This window comes from Vigna radiata, chromosome 1 (assembly GCF_000741045.1).
Source record: "Vigna radiata var. radiata cultivar VC1973A chromosome 1, Vradiata_ver6, whole genome shotgun sequence".
In the NCBI taxonomy this organism is placed as follows: domain Eukaryota; kingdom Viridiplantae; phylum Streptophyta; class Magnoliopsida; order Fabales; family Fabaceae; genus Vigna; species Vigna radiata.
The window spans coordinates 3,584,014-3,593,544 of NC_028351.1; positions in this window are offsets into that span (position 1 = coordinate 3,584,014).

A 9,531-nucleotide genomic window follows, 5' to 3' on the forward strand; every position below is an offset into this window, starting at 1 on the left:
GAAGAAGGATCACCTATTACTTTGCTTCTATGGAAGGTGATTTATATTAACCCTTCTTCTCTTAACTAAAACATGTTACTTTGTTTTATAGGATCTAAATAAAGCTTGAAGAAGTTGATCCAAGAATTAGGAGCAAGCCATCCAAGAAGAGGAAGCCAAATGGTGAAGACAAGCCAAGCACCGCTCAGCGGCACTCAACTGCCGCTCAGCGTGAACGTGTTCACCTTCTCCACGTGCATGGGTGAGCTGGCTGGAAGCATGGGACGTGCTTGCTCAAATTGGCACGCTTCTCTTAGGGTTCTTTTGCATTTTCTGAGTAATTTGAAACAGCATTTGAGCTCCTCCTCTCCTATAAATAAGAGGGCTCCCTCCTTGTAAAAGACACTTTTGAGCCTTAATGAAATGCTGCAGAATTTCTGTCACAGCCATAATGCTCTTGAGTCAATGCTTCTTTACACTTTCTCTATCCTTTCCTCTAGCTTCCTTCCATAATAGGAGGGCTTTCTGAGCTGAGAGGTTGAATTACACACTTCTTCCATCATCAAAACACCAAAAACCCTTCATACACATCCATTTCCGCTGCACTATTTTACTTCACGGATTGCTTGCTGTTTGGAACCGGATCTCCATGCTTTCTATCCATTGCAAGTCTCCATCACTAGGCCTCCTTATTTCATTTTTATACATTCTATTTCATTTTTTATTTTTCACTTTTTNACATCAACTCAACAGGATCTTATTTATGTAAACATTTTCACGCTTTTCTCAAAGATTGCTAATTAGATTTCAGAATCTAAATCATACCGAGACAAGACTTAGTACTATGGAAACAAAATCAGGAGGGAGGAAGACATAATAGCAATGAGGACATAACAACATGACATAACAGTCACCACTTGTAACATACAAAGCCTGCCTCTTGGCCCACTTAAACAAACTCAAACAAGAATCAGAATCACCAATAACTTTCATCGCTAGAGCAATGTAAGTCATGTTGGGTACAAACTATAGTTTGTCCAATAGGGTCTCCAATTCCGACCCCACTTCCACCTCTTCACAACCTCAACAACTTTTGCTACAGCCAGAGCATTCACAGGGTAATTAATGCTAACAAGTAAACAAAGTCATTATGCAGTAGCCATTATCTGTACTAGCCATTATCCATTATCAGTACTAGCTAGAGTGCGCTTATATATTAGGTAATTAATGCTAATAAGTAGACAAAGTCATTATGCAGTAGCCAACTTCCAACACAATACTANCTTTTTCAAAACNTAAATCTCCAAATACTAATTTCAATATTTTCTGACACAATTAATTCNCAGGCACAATGCACAATCCTTTTTATACCCGAAACACACCATAAACTCACCNGCATTAACCTCGGATTCCATCTCAATCCCTAAGCTATCTTATTTTTATTTCTTTTANACATCCCAATTTCGTTGATGACATANCATTATACTAAATNTCAAATTGTCAGATTCATAACTTTAATCATCAAATNNTCAGATTCATAACTTTAATCCTGATGCAGTAATTTGTACCNCCATAACTAAAATCAAAACACAATATGACATTTATAGCTCAAATTTTAAGGGCATAACACACTACATTGACATTCAAATAATACANTTTGTATCTTTCACTCAAACACAAACATTCAACTAACCAATTCATATTTCNGAATCAAACATGAAAGGGAAAACATAGAATATTCATATCACTACACNATCAAACAATCACACAATCAAGACACTATAACTCATAGTTGNAAAAATTAAAAACTCACCAAAGGAGTGTCGTTCTCCCTCAAGGTTTTCCCTAGCAATGAAGCGATTGAGAATGGGTTCCTAAACCCAGTGCACGAACACAGATCCTACACCCAATACACCAATGGCGNGATCAACACCCCATAAAATAGGAAAAAGAGAAACGAAAAANANAAGAGAAAGAGGGAAAGGGAACGTGATACCTGAAAACGGAAGCCCTCAAACGAAGGAGCCCTAAGGCAATGTCACACGAACTGAAAAATATGGCAGTGAAACGAAGGAGCAAGCAAAGACGTAAACNTGAANTTGAAGGAGAACCGNCGAAGGAGCCCTAACNCAGTAATGAAATGGAGGAGAAGGCGCCTTAATGCACTAATCAAACAACGGAGAAGGAGCCCTAAAACACTGGTGAAACGAAGCGGAAGGAGCCTTAAGCACGAAACGGACGAGAAGCGTGAAGNAGTGATGAAGATGTGTGTCAAATTGAAAGAGTAGAGCGAAGTGATGAAGATGCGCGTAAAATTGAAGGAGTAGTGCGAAGCAGTGAAAATATGCGTGAAATTGAAGGAGTAGCGTGAAACAGTGATGAAGTTGTACGTAAAATTGAAGGAGTAACGTGAAATAGCGAGAGCTAAGACGTGCATCAAATTGAAGGAATAGCGGGAATGGGAATTTTTTAATATTCATATTCCTAAAAAGCGCTATCTAATGGGTTTTAATACATTGCGTTTCCTGTAAAATGCGATATCTTTTAAGTTTATATAGATAGCGCTTTTTCTACCAAACGCTATCTATTGATATATTTTAAATTATAAATTAAAAAAATAAAATTAAATAATTATCGATAGCGCTTTTTTAAATAAGCGTTATCTATTGTTCTTCGAATTCATAGCGCTTTTTTAAATAAGCGATATCTATTAAGCGCTATCTATTCGCAATTCTGTAGTAGTGATGCCCTGTAGTGGCATCTCATGCCTCCTTGAGATGGTCCCCGTCCTTTGACATTAGTCGCAACTTCGAGAATGATTATGAGCATCTTTAAATAAAGTAGGCCAATAAAATCCTGCTTGTAAAATTTTTGCAGCAGTGTGTTCTCCGTTATAATGACCTGCATACGGAGAATTGTGACAATGCCACAAAATATCCTCTGCTTCTGCTTCAGTAACACATCTTCTCAACAAGTTATCCGCTCATATCTTGAACAAATATGGATCATCCCAAATGAATTGTTTGACATCATGTAAAAACTTCTTTTTCTGTTGCCAATTGAATCCTTCTGGAATAACACCTGCGGCTTTGAAGTTGGCTAAGTCAGCAAACCAGGGTCTCTGCTGAATATACAAAAGTGCTTCATCTGAGAATGATTCCCAGATTTCCTTCTCCTTACTCGTCACTTCCTCATTGACTAACCGGGATAAATGATCAGCAATCACATTTTCACTCCCCTTTTTGTCACAAATTTCAATGTCAAATTCTTGTAACAGAAGCACCCATATAATCAATCTTGGCTTTGAATCAGGTTTCGTCAGTAAATACTTTATAACTGCGTGATCTGTATAAATGATTACCTTAGACCCAATGAGATAAGATCTAAATTTCTCCAATGCATAAACTATAGCCAAGAATTCCCTTTCTGTGGTGGCATAATCCAATTGAGTCTCATTCAGTACTTTGCTAGCATAATAAATCGCATGAAAAACCTTTCCTCTTCTCTATCCCAGCACAGCACCTATAACATAGTCGCTAGCATCACACATAAGTTCAAACTCTTTATTCCAATCAGGCGCCACAATCACAGGGGAAGAAATCAGTCTCTGCTTCAAACTATCGAAAGCTTGCAAACATTCTGAACTCATCACAAATGGTGTCTCTTTAGCAAGCAAATTGCTTAAAGGTTTTGTAACCTTTGAAAAATCCTTAATAAATCATCGATAAAATCCTGCATGACCAAGGAAACTTCGGACTCCCTTAACATTTGGCGGTGGTGGGAGTTTTTCAATTACCTCAACCTTTGCTTTATCAACTTCAATCCCCCTGGCTGAAATTTTGTGGCCCAGCATGATACCTTCTATAACCATGAAATGACATTTTTCCCAGTTCAAGACAAGATTTTTTTGAACACATCGTTTGAGAACTGCATCCAGATTAGACAAGCATCTTTGAAAAGTATCTCCCACAACTGAAAAATCATCCATAAAAACTTCAATGCTTTTTTCCATAAAATCAGCAAAGATTGCTTGCATACACCTCTAAAAAGTCGCGGGGGCATTACATAATCCAAATGGCATTTTTCTATAAGCAAAAACACCAAAGGGATAGGTAAATGTTGTTTTCTCTTAGTCTTCAGGGTCCACCACTATTTGGTTGTATCTAGAATATCCATCAAGAAAGCAATAATAAGCTTGCCCCGCTAATCTTTCCAGCATCTGATCCATGAAAGGTAAGGGAAAATGATCTTTGCGGGTGACTGTATTTAATATCTTATAGTCAATGCACATTCGCCACCCCATGACTGTCCTTGTTGGAATAAGCTCATTTTTTTCATTGTGAATGACAATCATTCCTCCTTTCTTTGGAAGCACTTGAACTGGACTTACCCATTTGCTATCAGAGATTGGATAAATAATTCCTGCTTCTAACAACTTCAATACCTCCTTTCTCACAACTTCTTTCGTGACAGGATTAAGTCTCCTTTGCGGTTGAGCCACAGGCTTATAATCGTCTTCCATCAGAATTCTATGCATACAATAAGTCGGACTTATACCCTTGAGATCAGTAATTGACCAACCAATGGCTCCTTTGTTCCCTTTAAGAATTCCCACCAATTTTCTTTCTTCCTCTTGCGATAATGAAGCACTAATAATGACAGGTTTTTTTTTCGTTATCCTCCAAGAACACAAACTTCAGGTGGGACGACAATTCGTTCAGTTCAATTTTACTGTCTGCAGCTCTTTCTGTACAATCCATCTGTTCGAAGAGTACTTTTTTCTGGTGAAATCTCCTTTGCTACTTCCAGTTCCTGTACATATTTCTGGTGTGATTTATCCTCTTCCTCATTCAGATCCTTACAGTCATTAGTCAAAGTTCTTTCTAACATGGAGACGTCACGAACTCTATTCTCTTATCTCATATAGATTTCCTCCACCAGGTCCATCTAAAAGCATGAATTATCGTCTTTGGGGTGTGACATAGCTCGGAATACATCAAAGTTCACCTCTTCATCTTGCACCTGAACCTTAAGCTTCCCTTTTTCCACATCAATAACAATTTTGGCAGTTCTCATGACAGGTCACCCAAGAATTAAAGGTGCATCCCCATTTTCTTCCATCTCCATAACCACAAAATCCATCAGAAAATAGCACTGCAATTCCCTTCTACCTCAATTGTTTCTTTCTCAGCATATTTTCTATTTTTTGTAATAATTTCTTTCAAAAACTTTGAATAAGATGGTATCTGCTGGATGGCCTCAGAGAATGGAATGGTTATTTCCAATTTCTTGAAAATTTCCATGAAACGATCAAATTGTCTCTGTTTCTCTTTTCTGGAATATATTTTTGGATAAGGTAGAGGTTTTTCGTACTCCTTTTCTTTGAACTTCTCAGCTTCTTCTTTCTGTTCATCACTCCATAGATTTTTTTCTTTCTCTTCTTCCTTTTGATTTTCTTCTTCTTCTCTACTTCCCTTATCATCAACCTCTCTTTCTTTTCCGATTCTCCCACTTTTAGTAACAATTTCACAAACTTCTTCCCCCATACCTTTTACCACGCAATCATTAGTATAAGAACTTTTCTTCGTAATTCTCTTGAAGGTTTCTTCGGCTTCTGTACTTCTCTAAATAGGGTTGAAACGGAGCATTTGTGGAACCTGTGAAGTTTCTATACAAGTTTGTGATAACTCAGCAAGTCTTCTTGTCACTTCCTTCAACTGCTGTGTAATCACGTTATTGTGAATCATTGAAAGCTCCTTAATAGCATCAACATGCGTGTCATGTGCTTCTTCGTTGTCAGCCATAAGTTCTATCAAATTATAAGCTTCTTCTTCAATCTTCCCGTTAATACCCCCTCCAGCAGAAGCGTTTAACACCATCTTCGACTGAAGGCACAGGCCTCCCAGGAACACAAGCAAATATGAAGTATTATCGAGCCCATGGACTGGAGTCATTCTTAACAAGCCTTTAAACCTATTCCATGCCCTTCCAAAAGTTTCTTCTCTTCCTTGTTTGAATGAAGAAATCTCTAGCCTCCCTTGATTGATCCTCGCAGGCGGGAAGAATTTTGAAATAAATTGATTTGCCACAGCTTCCCAAGTCCTGAAAGTACCTTCTAGAAATTAATGTAACCAGTCCTTTGTGTTTCCTCCAAGAGAGAAAGGAAACAAACTTAGTCTAACGTTGTCATCCGACACTCCAATTATCTTTACCGTGTTGCAAATTTCACTGAAGATCGTTGATGAGTCAATATTTTATTGACTGCACTTAGTTTATTGTACCAGATTTAATCAGGGAATTGTGCTTAATTGTCTAGTATTTTCCCGTTTTTCCTAATTATGCTAAATTTGATCGGAAATTCTAATTTTAATTAATTTGAATCTTCTAATCTAATATTTGCATTATTATTTTCAGGGAAAATTTTGGAAATACTATTTGGGATATTTGGAGGACTGTCACATAATTTAAGACTCTCTACAAAAGTAGTGTGCACAAGAGGGAGGACACTATGGTGATTTTATGGAAAAGGGGTGCTGCAATTAGAAGAAGTGGCTGTCACATTTTTTTGGTGCTGGACTTTCACGGCCCACAATTTTAAAAAAAAAAAGACTGCAGCACATTGAAAGGGCAAAGAAAAAAACACACACGGACTGCAAGCGGAGGAGCTCACGAGCTTATAGAAAATAAAAAAAAAAAAAGAGAGAGAGCTTCATGTTGCAGCCTCATCCATCCAGAAAGGGTGCACTCATGGAGTTGAGTGGTCAATTGGAAAAAAATGAAAAAGAGGCTGGACAGAACGGCCTGGTCTAGCAAGTAGCCTGGACGCGCAAAACCCAAGCACGGAGCAACATGAAGAGAGGATTCACCCTATTTTTAAGAGCTTCAGCCGCATCACGTATACACGTTGCAGCGGTGCATCCAGCAGTTGCTTCGTCTACACGAACAAAACCTCCAGCGCACACACGACGGTCTAGCTGCAGCACATAATTCAAAAGACAACAGCACTCCACGTAGCAATTGCACCTTCATGCCATCCAGCAAGCCACAACCCAAAACTTTGAGGGAAGTCTCCAATAGCTTGCAATGTGCAACAACTTGGAGTCCACGGCCCTGCAGCAACGAAAACACATCCCAACAGCTTCAGCAGCAGCAACCCACGTACAGCAGCCACACACACGCCCATATTCCAGCTGCATCACGTCCCAAGTCTAGCAGATGCAACCTTCTTCACGCAAGGTCCAACAAGGAAGCTTCTAAGTGAGAGACACTCATGGACTCAATGCAAAGAATGTTGCAGCACGAGCAGCAGCCCACGTTTCAGCAGCTTATCACGTCTAGTTTTCTTCTCGGCCCAACACCAAGTGCAGCAACGTCCAGCAGCTTCAATCTTGCAGCAGCATTTTGGAGGTGCATACAGAAAGGCAACGATCCAGCAAGCAGTTTGGGCTGGAAAGAAGCTGGAGTTGGCACGGAAGTAGGTTGCATCATCCACGCTGGCAGCTAGGAGTAGGGCACCTAGGGATTGCTTAAGAGACAGCCGTCACATACCTTTTTTTTTAATTTGAGCTGCAGTGTTTTTTTTAGGAGGGAATCACTCTCTCGGCATTGAAGGGAAATGAAGATGTTTTTGTTTATGGATTATGGTTGAATGAAAGAAGGTTTTCTCCATTTTTTATTTTTTGTGCTATGCTGGAACGTGTTCTGGATTCTAGAATGAAGCTCGCTGCTATAACTTGTGAAACTCCAAGATGAATTTGTTTTCACCTTTCATGCTTGAAACCGAGGAGTGGAGCACCATTGCTATCTTTGTCTTTATTTTATTTCTTGCATTTACTTGCTTTTGAGATAAGAGTGGAAGGGTGATGTTGATAGGTCTGCAACGTTGATTCACGCTGCTGGATAGTAGCTTGTCACGGTCTGTAACGTGATTTCTTGGGAATAGCAAGTTTTGGCACATTTTTTTTATTATCTTCTTTGAGTAAAATTGGTGCAATAGCTGACACATTGGAATGTACAAGTTTTATTATCTAAACTTTATTAAATGAAAAGTGGCTGGACGGAGTGGAAGCAGCTGCACGTTTTTTTTTTCCTTTTGCCTTGTTGGAGACGGTGGTTTTATTCTTTTCCGACTGCTGCACGGTTGTTTTATTTATGCATTTCATTTTGGAAAAAGTTGGGTAGCTCATAGATTAGGTGAATTGAAGGGGCTGTCATGTTTTGGGGTGCCACGACCATAGGGTGTTATTTCAAGAGCATTGCAATTTTAACTTCCCTTTGATAATAATAGTTCTTGGTCACGGGAGTGGTAAAACAATTATGTTGTTATTTCTTTTGTTTTAAATTAGTTGAAATAGTAGGGTGAGTTGTTTATCATGTATTTAATTTAGAGTGCATTTTAATAATTTTAACTGTGCTAGATAACTGTTTGTTGCATAGTGTTGATGTCTAGTATTTTATTTTATTTTGTTTGAATGTTGTCTAAGGTTTTTAATAGTGTTAGTTTAATTGCCATGCTAGCTTTAATTATTTTTTTTGCATCTGTGTCTTTATATTGAGTTAGTTAATTTCTGCAAAACCTTTTCAAACCCCCTCCCCTCGTGTTAGACCTGATTCTCGAACCACAGTTTCGTCCTTGAGAGACGACCTAGGAGTCACTTCCTAGTCTATATTGCATTTCTAAATGCACATTAAATTTTGTATGGGCCGCGACACCCATCAATCGTCAAATGCTTGTAAGGATTTTCATTTGACAACCCATGGAATTGGTTGTTCTCGACTAACTGGATGAGCGTTGGACTCATCACCATGCTGGTTGTATTGTCTGTTGGAACTACAATGCTGTTAAAGTTCAAGGGGCCAACTGGATTAGCTGCGTCCCCCAAAGTGCGTCTAGGAGGAGGTTGGTTGGCCATCTCCTCAAGATCTGGTGCAAAAGTCAAAAGTGAAGAATGCGAAGTAGCTTCTGGAGAAAGAGATCTCCCTCGTGAAGAACGTCTCTTTCTCCTCTCGTATGGTAGACCTTGTAACAGAGGTTGCTGGTTTTTCCTGCTTCTAGTATGTATCGTTTCCTGCATACACAAGAAACACACACGGAAAGCACTTTTACAGAAAAATAAAATAAAACTCAATTAACAAAAATAATTACAACCAAGTCAAATTCAATCAATTCACACTACTAGAAAAATAAACCTCGACTCCCCGGCAACGACGCCAAAAACTTGTTGACGGATTGGAAAGTGTACCAAATTGTACAAGTAATATAAATTGTAAGACCAAGTATCGTTTTCCCAAGAGACTCGAATGGCTTTCTCGTTCNCGTGAATTAAAATAATAAGACTTGAGAATAAAAATTAATAAATTGGATTTGAGAATAATATTATTAACATGCAAAATAAAGTTGATTCAATTGACAAAAGAAAACAATTGATGAATGGATGTTGTTGGGGGTTTACAATTTCATCTAATTCGCTCTCTCTTACCTTCTCCTCTTGAATATAGTTTGATTAATTAATTGTTATGCGACTTTCTTAGCCTCCCCTTAACCCGATCCCT